Below are 15,908 nucleotides of genomic sequence, written 5' to 3'. Positions count from 1 at the left end.
CTTCACCGTCCAGCACATAGATAAAAAAGCAGGTGAAATCATTGAGGCTCTCCACGTAAAGAGAAACCGCGAATTTCGTATACCGGTTCCTTCTATCAACCTGTTTGAATGTGAAATCAGTCTTCTTGAAAGGTTTAACGCCAGCTATTACTATGAGTGGGGATGCGCAAACATGTGGGATTTTTGTGTTTAATCTTGGCAGTTTGTGATCAACTGTTAGTCGTTTGTTCAGCACGTGTCCTGTGTCTTCTTTGTGTTGCCGTCTCTTATGCGCTGCCGTTATAAAACACAATGTCGTCTGCGCAATGGAGGTTGCTTAGATGATCTGCGTTGATTCTCAATCTTGATCCTTCCCAGTGTAAAAATCGTGCCAGCGGTGCATACTGCTTTTGAGTGCGTTATGGTTCCATCCGGGGTGGCGTGCCTTTTCTCAGAACCTACGACAGATGTGAGTTTCAGGTACTCTTGACTGTTGTATTTTTACACGGCGTACTTATGGCGCATAGTCCACAATGTGAACTACGTTAGAGAAAGGTAGCAATGTTCGAAGTTCACTGATGGAGTAGTCGTCGGACCATTCATGGGACGAACCTGAAACAATTTTAATGATTGGTGTTGACGGCCCATTTATCATCATCATCACCATCATCATCATCATCATCATCATGACGGCCCATTTATAAAACCAGGTAATGGTGATTGGACTGGAAATGTCTGAGGTGGGGCTTCGACGGTTAAGAAACGTGGCTGGCTATGTTGTCCCGGCCGATCAATGTGGACCAGACTTGTGGGGGTAGGCACCGTAGGGTTTGCTTAGACATGGCTGCCTTATGTGGTCCAGTTTTACTTTGCATCCATGTAACTCGTTCACGTAAAAAGTCCTTGCAAATAAAGGTTTCCTTTGATGAAGCTTCAGCATTTGTTTCCATCCATCTGAAGCCACTAGCAAGCTTACAGTCTCTACCTTTAGCGGCTGCACTCCCCACTTGAGCAGACCGGCTCTGGCGGTGCATCTCAGATGTCCAAGAGAGAGAGAGTGTGTGTATGGTACCCGTTTCCTTGAGAGGAAAGCAAAAGAAGAACCTAATTTTACTATTAGTTCACTTATGAGCCGCTTAGCTAGCAGAAAACACCGGTTATTATGAACGAAAAGTAGCGGCAGCGCGGACAGCAGCGTCATCTAGCTTTTATTTTTAAAATGCAAGCTCGATATTTGGGTATATCGAGCATCTGTCGCAAGAAAGCTTTTTCTACTGTTACAGGCGTACCCTTTATTTAGCTGACGAGTAGCCAAATTGACACATTTGCTCAAAATGGCTTGTCTTGCTTTGGAAAAATTCCTCTTGGCTTTGGTAATCAAAGTCCTCCCGCTCTCCGCCGTACTCTTTGGGTATGAACTCAGAAGGAAGGATCTCGCCAAGAGTAGAAAAGTCACTCCCAAGTAGTCGCAGCTGCAACGAAAAAAGAAGCACGCGGAAGTAAACCTGCTTGATCTAGCGGCTTGATTATTTTTGTTCAGATCTTAAGCTTCGTATTCTATGCATAGAACTACATGCGAGATTTTACACTTTAATGTAATAATGTAATTATTGTAGTGTAATTTTACAATTTAATGTAATTTAATATAATTCAACACCAATTCTCCCCCTTTCCTGAGTTCACGTCTGATCAATAAAGCGAGTGAAAGATAATAGCCATCACGACAATATGATAAATGGGTGGGGGACATCTCGATTCCTAGCAGTAACCGTGTCTTAGTGATAACCATGCATTCTGTTACATTTCAGCTTGAACAGGTTTGGCGAGTTCGCGTTCGTAACACGCTCAATGTACGCAGACACGTATCACAAGATCGGGCCAATACAACGGCAAACTGGGGACACCACCTTAATGTACTGCGTTTTTTTTTATTCCAGCAAACGAAAAGTTACAATATACGCTTACCACCGCACTTGGACAAGCTCAAATTTCCCAGAAAGATACTATTTCATGGGTAGCATTGTTAAATAAAGCACACAAAATCTTCGACTGCCTTTTTTTGTGCCGTCGAAGAAGCGACCTGCCGGAGAAATTGCACGGACTCGTGTAGCTGCCTAGCGGCAAGTACAAGACACAACGAAACAGGAAAACCACAATATTCGTTATTCTGTTGGATGATGTTAACCAAACGTGTGGTTGCAACATTTGAGAATAAAAAAGGAAACAGAGGAGCGATTGGTGGATATTTCTTTAAGGCCGTTAGATAATAAATGCAAGTGACTTCGTGATAAATGGACTTATTTGCCTCTGTAACTTCAAGTGATAACATGCCTGCTCCGTAGGAAATGACTGAATGCTTTCATTATACCACTTAGTTAGAGAATGGACTACAGACAGAAAGGTAGAAAAAGGTAGAATAAGGACAGCATGAGTCCTGAAGACAGCAACAGACAGACATCATAGAGCAACAGCACATAAGCGCTATTTATGTATACCACGGTACATCATTTGCCTTATATAACACAATCATGCGCTTGTAACATATCCGGTGTTACCTAATTTCTTGAAGCGTATCGCTGAAGTGAGATGAAGAAGTCGCTTAAGTGCCGCTCAATTTTGCCCCCAGGACGCTAAATTTCTGCCTAAAACTTTTGACTCAATTTAAGGTAACGTAGGTGCTTTCTAACACTATAATATACGCTAGCATTGCATAACTTATTTACCGAAACATTTCACGTTTGTCTAAGTCGTGAAGTGAAGAAAAAACAGTGAATTCATCAGTAGTGTGAAATGGCGTTGTCCTATTTTACTTACATAACAACGGACACGGACATCTTAAATTCAGCTTATACCTTCCCATTGTGAGGTTGTAAATACAGCAACACTCAAAAGAACACAAACAATTTGATTTGCACATCACGCAAAGACACATGGCTCACGTTGTCGCACAAATGTTTCTAGTTCACAGCGCTCCTTAAAGGACTGAAAAATTCCGCAAGACACACAAGGTCCCACGTTAACACGACGATGACAATAACGTCACCTTTATGTAAGTCAAATACTATGTTTCCGCCCCTTGGCATACCTGAAGGCTCTTACGCAGTACTCATTTGACCAAAATTCAAGCGGTAAGGACGCGGTGTGTTCAGGCTCGGTTGAACGAGCCCAGTGGCTCCTAAGTCCACGCCTTTGTAGTCTATTCAGTTTCTAACGCGACAGCGTTAAGGAGCCCGTGTCGCAGGAAAACCGGTGTTGGCGTCTCGCGTCCGACATCGTTCCGGCAAAAAGATTTTCGAACCAGGCCCTCCATGTGATGCAAGGAATTTACTGAACTAATTGAATTTCTCAAGCTAAAATTCGTGGACATATCGTAAACTACGAGTTACATACAACCTACATACATGATAGCTTTCGGATTCTAATTTGGTTATACAAGTAAACACAATTAACTTACGCGAAAATTAAAGGAAACCCCTTTTCCAACGTTTCTGCAATTAACAAACAGGCCGAGGCGTCCGCCATTTTCGCGCGCCTGCGCGCGCGTGTCCTGGGGGCCACGGAGCGGCGCGCCCGGTTCCTTGAAACACCTCGAGCTGGCGCTCGCCTCCGCCGCACGCGGCCCACGCAAAACGGCGTTCGTGGCCAGCGTTTACCGGTAAACATTAAGTTACATTCGCTCTAGTTGCCGGGAAGTAGTTAGGGAACTTTGAACGCTATCGCGTTCCACTCTTAAAGGCGAAGCTTAGGCGTCCTCCAATTTTAACGCGACAGCGTTAAGGAGCTCGTGTCGCAGAAAAGCCGTTGTTGTCGGCGGTGTTGGCCGTGAGTGAGAAATCCCGGAAGGAAATTCATAAATACGAACAACTTGCAAGATGGGCTGGGTGGGAATCGAACCAGGGTCTCCGCAGTGTGAGAGTGTGAGACGAAGACGCTATCACTCAGCCATGAGTTCGATGGTTCAAAGCGGGACAAAGGCGCCTCTAGTGAATGCGGAGTTGCCTTAGAAACGTGCCGCAGAAAGTTATACTCCGGTGTATATCGGTAATTATGAGCATGTGAATTACAGAAGTCGCAGTTAAACGAGTAGCGAAGTATGTTTCCGCTACATTTCTTCTGCGCTTGGCGCACACGCAGAGCCATCTTGCGGCCAACACAGAAGACCCCCTCCTCGCAATGTATGGCGCTGCCCCGATAGGTGGCGCGCCACTCGCCCGTTTCTCTCCTTCGTCTCGTCAAGAGTATGCCGAGCGAATGAGTGGGCGGTGCGAACGGGGTGCGATAACGCTATCGCGTTCCACTCTTGAAGGCGAAGCTTAAGCGTCCTCTAATTTTCTTTTTTATTTACTACCTTCTAAATCTCACAAATAAAATTTGTAAATGCCCATTAATCGAAGATATTTACTGAAAGTGCAGAACCCGGAGCCTTGAGACCCATTTAAATCAGTTTATAAGTATTAAAAAAAATCGCATTTTGTGAGCCCACTGCGAATCCTATCAAGGCTTTTTCTTCATCATGGCAACAGAGCCTACTATACATACAGAAAATTTCGGCCGCTCACATGCAGCTTTTGAATAATGAAGTGGGTTCCAGAAGGGTACTTTCGAATCAACTTTTCTAACTTCAAAGTCGCTAAAATGTGTCCAGTTGTTCTATAACGTCGCTAAAACGTCACCGGCCGCTAAAATAAAAAGAAATGTCGCTAAAAAGACAAGGAAGTCGCTTGCGACAGAATTCCCTAACATGGCAACACTGCACATATCCCACTACATACTTCCTATTCAGAAGATTCAGATTCCCCATACCTTTTTGCTTAATTTTGCAGACATGAATGACTTGATGAGAGAATAAACAAAAGGGAAGATAGCGCACTGCACGTATCCCACTACATACTTCCTATTTAGAAGATTCAGATTGCACATACCCTTTTCCTTAATTTTGCAGACATGAAGGACTTGAGGAGAGAATAAGCAAAAGTGAAGATAGCTGGAGTGTTGACAAAGTAAATTCCCTTGATGCGGGCAGGGAGTGAATCCTGCAAGGGAAGAATATGTTGACGCCATTGATGAAAAGTGGTTCCTTGGTATAAATTTACTCTTGCTTCATCAAGGGTACGCTGTTACAAGTTTCTAATTATTTTCAAAAAATATCGGAGGTCACCTAAGCACTTCATATGACTTGTGAATGCGAAAGCACTACTGTGCAATGGAATTCCGGTGAGCGGTACTTCGAATTATGAACTCTTCGGGGGCAAGCAAGCGCGTTCATATGCTTCGCCAACGCCTCCTCGATAGCAGAAGGCCGACGTACTTCGATCCGTGTCGTCATGCTACCTTGCCCGACTGCCATAGAATCTAATGGGGACGCATCCGAGTAAGCCGCGGGGATTTTGACTTCACCGCGTTCGTCACGCCGGGCTTGGCAATGGAAATTTGGGTCCAAGTAGCATGATGGTGTAAAACAGAGTGCAGAAGCCTATTATCTAGGAGGCGATGGTTTAGCCCATGGGTATGACACTTGGCTTCTGAGCGTAGAATCGTAGGTTCAGTACTCACCATCGGAAACGTGTTTCCTTTCGAACTTGTTCTGTATTTTATACATTATTTCTTTAGAGCGATTACCGAGGCGTCGTTAGAACGCAGGCGAGAGCTTGCGCGGACAAGAAACGCGCTTATAACACAGGCTTCGGAAGGCGAGGGTCACGGGGCATCCGTGCGATGTCCTGTCCGCTCACGCAACACGTGGTGCGCCAGCGAGGTAGCACGTGTACCCTTTCGCCGGTTCTGCTCCGTCGAGACGCGCAGGTGACGTGGCGTCGCAGCCAAAGGGAATTGCAGAGTAACTTCACTGGTACAGACGCCGGCTTTTTCGATCAATGAGCCATTTGATGCTTTCGCATCATTAAGCATATCTGAAATCCGCAGGGTGGAGTAGGTTTCACGAATGAAGAAATTGTCATCCACCTGTATGGGGCCCGTTTTGATGTCCGTGGAAATGCTAACTTCGCCGCTCAAGAAGAAACCCTGTTGTATTTTGGACGAAATCTAGGATTAGCAATCTGACTTAACCACGAGGCTAATAGGCACCAGTGCGAAATGGAATTATTTGAAAGCTCCCAGCATTCTGCTGCAAATTCTCGGGCAGCAGAATGCTACATCCTTCGTTTTAGTATTTTGCTGCCGTGACACGTTGCTAAGTGCGCGTTGCGTTTGGGAAGCAGCTTACAGCAACACGGCTGCCAAATCCTTGCGCTATCTTCCTTCTTATTCCTGTCTCAGTCATATTTCCGGCCCTTCTACTTCTTTCAACACATTGCTTACTGTTGTTCAGGGCTGGGATAACATATCGATTCTATTGTAATGGCTACTCGTTCCGATGCTGTGCGAGTGGTTCAAGCGTCGCTCAGCCCACGTTTTCACCTATAGTTGGCAGGCCGTCACCGGGGGGGGGGGGGGGGGGAGGGGACAAAGTAAGAATAGAATTGAGCTAAAGAAATCATTACGTTATATCGGCCCACGTATCTGTCGCACGCTAATAGTTGCGGTGCGATCAGCAGGCTTTCATTTTTCTGTCAATCAACCTCTCTCTTTGCGGTCATGTGGAAGACAGTTTTTCCTAACATTTGTTCCTTGACACGTTTCGGCCATTTGTAGTATATTCAAAGTGGTTAATCACTCATTCCTTAGGATCAAAATCACAAAACCTTACTTTAACATATTGTGGCTTTCGCTCTTAGCGCGCTTTGGCGTCTCCTGAAACGAGTGGGATTTTGCAGACTCACAACTATACGTAACGAAGACCAAGCATTCGACAATTGCACCAGGCAACAAATGTGACGAGTATTTTCACAGAGTTATTGCACTTATTAGGGATACCAGCATGGAATTGCTCTATAAACTTCACGGGCGGGCATGGAATCCCGACTTTCCCACTTTCCTGTAAAACAGTTACGGCTCGATGCAGAAACCACGGTGACAGCGTGATGAGATGGTGCGTATTGAAGCCTTCCATGTCGATGACGAACACCGCGCCCCGAATCTGTGTCTCTTCCGAGAGAAGGTTGCATTCGATGGCCACCATTAGGCACCGCATTAGCTCATTTATCGAGCATATTTCACTATTCCAAGCTCCTGAAACGACAAAAAAAAAAAAAAACGATTGCTGTATGCTGCCGCTCTGCCCTTTTCCATTCAAATGGCACGTGTCACGTTTTGATGCTCCTATCTACAGTGAAAAAATCGTATGCTCACGTCTGCTTAATTGCACCTCTTGAAGGACAAGTGATAATAATCTTGCAAACAATGAACATTTGTGCGAAAAGTCCATTTTAATTTTTCGGTGAAATTCGGGTAAATATGAAGTTAATGCTATAGATGTGTTTTAACGGATAGGGAATAAGTAGGGCAGAGCGGTGCCGTAATGATACTGCTAGGAAATGTAGACGTTTCAGTGGCAGTTGTTACACATCATAATGTTCCTGATATAAGGTGTTGCTGAGACCGATTATTTATCTTATTTGGTGCCTAATGTGAAGCAACTAGAATTTCGGCAAATATGCTCGATTTTTGTGCAGGTTTGCGAACCGTTTCACTGCATAAATAAAAGACTTGTTTGCAACAGTCACTAGAATGTGTCTTCTTCTGAGTGCAAATTTCAGTAGTGTAGCCGTTGCCCAAGGATCACGTTCATGCCTTTCGCATGTTTACTTATAGTAGAATATTTCCTGGGCCGAATCTTCCCTTTGTAAACCGTTATTTGCGGGTGTAACTAGCACTATCTGAATTATCTTATGAGCAGAAATCGAAGGAGACAACACTTACCGAACCTTACGTACCCTGCAGCTCTGCGCAGCGGATCTCTCTTTTTCGACGACAAAATGAGCTTGTGGTCCTTAAATACTGTCTGGTATGGGATGCTAGATGGGTTCAGGTCTTCAAAATACTCGGGAATTTGCTTGCGGACGCGGAAGTAGTTTTTCACTCTTTTGAATGCGTCGTTCACTCGGTATTTGCGGGTTCGAAGGAACATGAGCAGAAATGCGTCGTCTTCAGGCACCCGCAGGTTCCTTTCTCCTGCAGAGAAGAGAGCATTCAATGTCACAAGTTGCGGTGCCCGGTAGCGCGCTTGAGGCTACATGGACTGACTGTTGTGTGCATCGAGCATTCGCGATAGCAGTGAATATGTGCATTCACCGTCCGCATCACAGCAAATTTTGTTGCGTTTTTAAGGGTTTTTGTCTGGCTAACTCCCTTAAGTCTGTAAAAAGTTTACAACATACGACAGCGAGCTCGAACTACACGTGCGATGAGAGACGCTGCAGTTGAAAAGTGCGCATGAGTACGTGATCACCTGGCGCGCACCGAAATGCCTGACGCGTGAGTTTGACAGCGGTAGCGATTCAAGCTTATTTCACGCAGTTTTCGCGTCGTGCGTCGACACTATAACATTGCTTTAACGTCATAAAAAGTGTATTAAAAAAACTTCCTTTTGCCCAATCAACAAATCCATCTTACCCTTTATTATAAGTGTGTAAATCATTGTTAAGTTTGTCCTCCAACCGCCCCATCGCTCTGGACAGTTGCATCGGGAAAATAATAGCAGGAATGATTTTTACGCGTCTGTAATGGTACCTGGAAAATTACAACGTGTACCCATATGCTATGAGTGGCATCCGGCATGGGCACTAATAAATAGATAATCTCAACGATTTGGGCACATTTGTTCAACATCAAAAACCTCTGAAACGACTCACTGCGGCATTGTTTCTTGATATCAAATGCGCCTATGATAATGTAGCACATTATGCCATTATAGAGGCTCTCATTCAAACCGGAGTCGGCGGCCGCCCTTCTCAGGGGCTATGTAGTTATTTGACCGACAGGCATTTCTTCGTGATGACCGAGGATGGCGCCGCGACTCACCACCAAACATGCCGTGGAGTGCCACAAGGCCAACGATATCCAACCTATAGTGATCGTTGGCCTAGTCAGATGCTTTCCCAACACACTTCAAGTATCATTCTATGCTGACGACATCTGCATCTGCGCGTCTGCTGTAACATGACTGCAGGTACGAGCAAGGCTACAAAAGGCAGTCAAGCTAGCATCAATGCATTTGCGTAAAGAGAACTTAGAGCTGTCTTCAGAGAAATACTGCCTTGTTACATTCACTCGGAAGGCAATGAGGCCTTACTCTGTAAGTGTCAATGGGCAAGCAATTACAAACGCACGGAAACATAGCATTTTAGGGGTAATTATCGACCGCGACCTATCATGGAGCCCACATGTTTCATACCCAAAGAGGAGGTTAGTGACAAAATTTCTCAGCGGAAGTCATGGGAAACATCAGTGTGGTTGATACTGCAGCTTTATAACGCCTTGTTCCTTTTTTTCGCAAAATACAGCCTCCCTGTGCTTGGCAACACCTGCAAAACAAACCTGCGTGTACTCCAGGGTCTACAAGCTCAAGCCCTAAGGACGTCTCTTCGTCTTCTGAAGTCTGCGTCTACAGCGGCAATGATTGTCATAGCTCGATGTGACCCAATGTCAACACACTTAGCCACCGATGCTCTCAGGGCGTATGTTCAGCATGTGGCCAAACTACCTTCTCACCTCTTGATTCCTTACACACAACTTTCAGTCGTATAATTGCTGTCAATCGTACCTCGTTCCAATCGAGCTGCCTGCCTACAGCAAGACCATCCTCACCTTTATGGTGCCTGCGCGAGCCTGAAATATGCCTCACCATCCCTGGAATCACGAGGAAAGCTAACATGCCGTCGTTTGCCCTGAAGCAGGCCACATAAGAACTTTCACATGAGGTGCTCAGTGGCCGCGTACACGTTTACACCGATGGCTCAGTCACACCTGCAAGTTCAGCTGCCACTGGTGATACCAACAAGATCCGTCAAAATACAGCTAAAACCTTCACATGTATCATCAACGACAGCTGCTGATCTCGCAGCCCTGCGTGCGGCTCTTCATTTCATTCTGGAGGAACCACCCCATGCATGATCCAACTTCTGTGATTCCAAGGCAGCTCTACAGAGTGTACTTACTCTCAGCACTGCGTCATAGATCGCATGAGCAGCTCGTTACAGAGATCAGAGATGTCCACTATCCCACAGTTCACGAAGGATACGATATATCAGTGGTTGCCTAGTCACTGTGGCATACATGGCAATGATCGAGCGGACGCAGCTGCCCGATCTGCCCATGACGGTGTCAACTGCGTTGCCATTCCTCTTTTGAGAGCCGATGCAACGAAAAAGCTTTCCGCGCTTGCGCGTGACCTAACATTAGCCCAGTGGAAATCATCCGAATTCACAAGTGCACGCCTTCCAACCCTGGATCCTAATTTACAGTTCCGTATTCCACCCGACCTTCCATGACGTAATTGCACCTTTCTAGTCCATAGTAGCATTTTCCTAGTGGCATATTTTCAAATGCGTAATCATTTCTTATCGTAATGCCCAACAGCCCACGTCATGACTTCTACGGCTGCAACGAAACAATCGGGCACCTTCTTTGTGAGAAGTCTCGTTTCAGCCCGCAATAACCAGCCCTCTCCGCCACCCTAGATCAACTGGAAATGTGCCCAATAAGAGAAAACAACATCCTTGGAACCTGACCTGCACGAACATCAGCGCGAGCCAATATGAAGGCGCTCATGCGTTATTTAGAAGACGCGAGATTTGTGGCAAATTGTGACTGTACACTGTGGGACGTACGATGGAACGGTGACACTGTGTAACACTAGGAACGCCTTCGCAGACTGCATGACAGTGCCCACAGAAGCAGTTCTGTATCGTGTGTACGGGTGTTTGTTTGTGTGTGTGTGTTTTATTCTTTTTCTCTCTCTCTCTCCTATCGCATCCCTTTCCCCTCCCTTGGTACAGGGTAGCCAACCGGAGATAAATTCTGGTTAACCTCCCTGTCTTTTCTTTGCATCTGTCCCACTCTCCCATGAGGCAAAAACGCCCTGAGCCCCTTGCGGCATGAATTTTTCTTTTCGCGTAAGAACAAAGTACACAGACATTTGTTTAAGCCAGGTATGCCTAAGCCAACCTCATTTTTCTTGAAGAAGCGCTTGCTTACAATTTTATGAGCCAGAATGCTTGCCCATCATATACGGTACACGTTGCCTTTGCGGGCGTATTTTGTGTTTATGCAAAAATACAGCTGAATTGCAGAAAGCTTGCAAAATATATCGGGAGAATCAAAAAGAACTTGACAGATTGTTTAGAGAAACGGAGTGTGCTTGTTACTGCTGGCACTTTCATTTTGACTTTTTGCCCATGCTACACAAATAAAGGTGTTAAGAAATAGCATAGTCCTTGCAAACCTTATACTTTGCCACCAAATTTGCTTTGCGATGAAACAAATCTCCCCTGTCCTCCACACACAAAAAAAAAAAAACGCAATTGCATGATGTATCATATGTGGTACAGCAACTAACGCTTGCTTCAGAGAACCATGCGAAAGTATTTGTCCGTCAAAACATCACGCTAATAATCAGCAAATAAACACCCAGATATTTTCTTGCGCACCTATATTAAACGAAGTAATTGAAAATGGGAGAAAATACGAACTTCTTGCACATTGTGCGATGAGTTGCCGCTATAGAATCTTTAAGAAAAAATAATTCAAAACTTATTTCCAGTGGTTAAAGTAAGCTCCTGGGTACCTAATTACAAGGGGGCAAGTAGATTCCGGGTGAATATGCGGGATAATTTATTATATTGAATTCTATTATGCTAGAAGTCGTTTTACGCGCATCATATATTGTAAACCATGCAGTACAAAGGTAACACAGCAAAAATTTCTATGATTAGCTGCCGTTTATTCTTCCGCTAAACAAACTGAGCAGGCGCAAAAGCTGACGTGCTGCCTCACTCTACGCTTTATCTTTGACCGCTTCAAATTAAAGGAACGAGACTCAGTTATTACACTGTAATGACGGCTACTCCTTTGATTTCTGAAAGTGTTTAACTTATAATGGAAAAACCCCATGAAAATGTGAACGGCAAAAATGAGACGAACGCAGGTTCTCGATCTTTAGCAACAGGCATATCAAGCCATGAGACTTCAGACAGACAAAATGCAAATTAGCGGCTTTTACCTTGCACAGGCGTGTGCATAAATTAGGTAAGAAATGCTGGTGGGTGAATATTGCGCAAAGTTGCCTTCTTTCATACCAGTTCTGCGAACATGGCCTGTTGCCAGCTCGCGGGGTTGTTCAATTACTCTGACCCATTCTTTCTGTGCCCTTGCTATAGCTCGCAGCGCACCAAAACTAATCATTGCTGGCGTATCTTGTGAGCTGATAATCGCATCCCGCATATCCCTTCCAATCGATTTGTTAGTTCTGTAGGCCTCACAGACCAGGAAGTTCACGCATGTTTTTTATTTTTTCATAACATCCGCAACTAGACTATAAGGTTAACTTAGATGAGTTTAAATGCACTGTTGCGTCGTGCCGTATAAACAGCCCAGATTTCGTTACGTATGTGGTGTTGAGAAACGGTGAAAGGGTCGGCAGAATGACACCCTTGCAATTATTTAAGGAGTTCAGGGTAAAGGAGACTCTTCGAGATTCACGGAATTCACTTCGGCGCGCGCAATCCCAATCCTTCAACCTGATAAGACGCCACCTTCTCCCGACTCCCGCATACCTGTAAATCTCAGAAAATGTCTTTGTGAGGTAACGCCAGCGCGACGAACAACCTGGCGTCCAAATCTGCTCTAACATGATGCGGAGGAATTCAAACCGCCGGAGGAACTGTGCTCGATGTTACGGGGCACTCTGCATACGCAGACCGGTCCAGAGAAACCATTGAAACACACCAATTTCAATTGGACTGTCTTCAATGGTCTACGGATAGGTGCCCACATAAGTATAATTTACAGGTTTCGGCAAGAAATAGGCACAGAAGTGAATGCTAAACAAAACAAAACTTCGCTGCACAGAAGGCACATTTACAATGATAGAGATGAAGAACACACTATAATTACGGACACGTGCAGGCACGCGCATGAACACTAACTCAGACAGACAGACAGACAGACAGACAGACAGACAGACAGACAGACAGACAGACAGACAGACAGACAGACAGACAGACAGACAGACAGACAGACAGACAGACAGACAGACAGACAGACAGACAGACAGACAGACAGACAGACGGACGGATGGACGGACATGCGCGCGCGCCACATGCAATGCACGCCAGGAAAGTTCATGGTGAATAAAACGATAGTATAAATGTGCAGTATATAACTCAACTTGTTCTCTTACTGCCCTGAAAATCAAACGCTATTGATAATTTTAACAAGCAGTAAGGGGAGTTTATCTAATTGGACTGAGTAACATTCCGAGTTCGTATCACAGCACGCCTCGACAAACTGATCGACGATGATGCCAGCCAAAACAGTTGTGACATACCTTCAAGGAGCTGTAGTAGCTGTGCCAAACATCTTCGTTTCACTTCCGGGGTTTCACCAAGCTCTTCCATTGCAAGGGTCTCCAGGTCTTTCGGTGGACCATCGACTTCAGTTTCATTTTTATCGCAGGTGATTGACTATAGGACACAAAGATGAAGACGGTCGCATAAATTGCCCTTTGAGGCAACTATATTATTTACGTGGGCGTTTATAATGCGCCTTATCATTCCGAATATTTTTAAAGTGACGCCTGAATTCGTTTTTTAAATGACAACTTTTAATTCTCCAAACTTCTTTTGTTTGTCATATTCTAATCTTATGTTTTTCTTTTTCTTTAGCGTAGCGATGAATTTCGCTAGCGAAAACGCACTTGCCTCTCTATCTGTAAAATATAGGGCAGATACATTATATTGTTAAAGCATAGGGTCTGCAAGCTTTATCGATATTGGAAGGAGCAGCTTGTAATATCCTGGCTGCCTTCGATATCATAATGATGCCCATACCAGCCCGGAGGTGCCTGTTCTAGCGTACCAGGAAAATATACGCACCGTTTCATGAATACGGACTGTATACTTAAGAACTTACATGGATGTTCAAACGATGTCTACGTAGATGAGAGCCCAAACGGACGTCACCAGGGCAAGTTGGAAATGTACCTTTGCATATGTGTATATGTAACTTTATTATCCTGTTTTGCGTTAAAGGCTGCACACCTGAATGAAGTGGGAATAACGAACGAAGAAACCTTTACGACACATGAATTCCTAGAGTTCGGGAAACTTTAGTTATGGTTGTTCCCACGAATTACTTGCAAGTACCATTGTCGCATTTTGCCTGTCGCCTTTCTGAGTTCGTATCTAGTGTTTGAATAGTAGCGCCAATGGGCATCAGTAAGCGTCGCTGATGAATGAAAATGAAAAAAAATCAAGGCCTCTAACAGCGCGAAGCGAGAATAAACAACAAAGACGTAGTTCTTCCGCAGAAGCAAACGCACTATTTTCACCGCGAGATGCACCGGTGATGTGTGCTTTACATGTTCCCTCATCATCGTCACCCATCATGCACCTATTTCTTCCCTCTTTCTTTCCCTCTTCCCCTTCCCCCAACGCTGAGTAGCTGGCTGAGGAATGTACCTCAGGCTGGCCTATCTGCATTTCGTATCATTAAACCTTTCTCTAACTGTTAGTGAAAGAACATAGATAAGCTTACCATGTTTAGTGCCGTAGATGTCTCCGCTGTAGATTCTACTCCGTACTTTGCAAGTCATCCGTTGCAGAAAACGTGTAAGCTCGAAGTCTTCCGTCAGCACACCATACTACTATCTCCACATCAATCACATTTAGAAAATGTCTTATCGTCACAGCGCGATGAAATAAAGTATAGTTAGACGCAGCAGGGGTTGCTCACAGCGACCTCTCTCGTCGTCCGATGCACAAAGGTGCGTCGGACTATGAGACAGGACGCCTATCACAGCCACCGTTCTCGGTTTCGACACGACCGCATTCTCGGTTTCGACACGCACGCACTGTGACAGCAACCAGCCACAATCTCGACGCGCACAACGCTACACTGTGGACGTCTCAAGCGATACCCAAGCCGACCGCGAACGCAATCCACTGAGACAGCACACGCAGGACGACCACGAAAACATCAGATGCCCCCTCGATTGCGCGGCCGATGCTGAGCGCTCCGCAGCGGCCGCTTGTTTGTACCGTCAGGCCACCAAGGGCAACCGCTTCCGCGGTGTGCACGTGCACAACACTTGCGCAACTGGTATCGCACCGCTCTGTCGCTGTCAAGGATCGGCGCTCTGTGGCTGCCTTCCTTCAATAACACGAGGTTACTGACCGCGCTGGTAGGCCACGAGACCTGGAACTAGCGTCGACTGGACAGCCTTGAGACGAGCATCGCATTTGCACCAGCAGATGCTTGACTTCGCGGAAGCTGTGCCTCCTGCGCACGGAGACGTGGAACCAGAGTTAAGCACTAGAACAACAAAGGAAACCCAAGAATCCTATTAGCAATGAATTCAGCAAGAGTACCTAAAACTGAGCTACACGAACGTGTCGCTTTGTAAAAGGCTGCTGCCAGCTAAGAACATCAGCCAAGGTCATTCATCGGCTGCCGCACTTCCCGCTGCGATTCTAGGGTTGGGTGTCGCGCTGCAGCCTCGACTGCTTCATACACTGTTTGTTTTTTAACCAACCAGGTAAACTCTTACATAAAATACTCCCGCTACATTCGTTCTAGCAGAAATTTTTGCCCCTGAACCATCGCTTGTGAAGTTACGGTCAGCGTATCATTCCAACAGGTGATCTGCGCTTAGAGGGACGTATACATAAGCGAAACTCTAACCACTGTAAAACTCTGTCATGGCTCCATTGCTCATTTCCCCATCTGTGATGGGCACTGAACTAGACACTTTACAGTTGACTTCGCTGCCACCCGTTCTCCAAATCATCTTTCCTTCTTTCTTCCTCTCTAAG

The 15,908-nt window shown here is 45.4% G+C and overlaps 1 long non-coding RNA gene across 1 annotated transcript; it reads right to left on the bottom strand.

Annotated features, from left to right (window-relative positions):
• Nucleotides 1–1,245: 1,245 nt before the first annotated feature.
• On the bottom strand, nt 1,246–6,412 carry LOC140217362 (uncharacterized). The gene is made up of 2 exons (XR_011893905.1): nt 4,902–6,412; nt 1,246–1,451 (listed from the first exon to the last, which is right to left on the bottom strand). It is a non-coding gene; the product is annotated as an uncharacterized lncRNA (long non-coding RNA).
• Between the last annotated feature and the right edge of the window lie 9,496 nt (nt 6,413–15,908).

The sequence above is a fragment of the Dermacentor andersoni genome, chromosome 4 (assembly GCF_023375885.2).
Source record: "Dermacentor andersoni chromosome 4, qqDerAnde1_hic_scaffold, whole genome shotgun sequence".
NCBI lineage: Eukaryota > Metazoa > Arthropoda > Arachnida > Ixodida > Ixodidae > Dermacentor > Dermacentor andersoni.
This window is presented reverse-complemented; position numbering and strand designations above follow the sequence as displayed.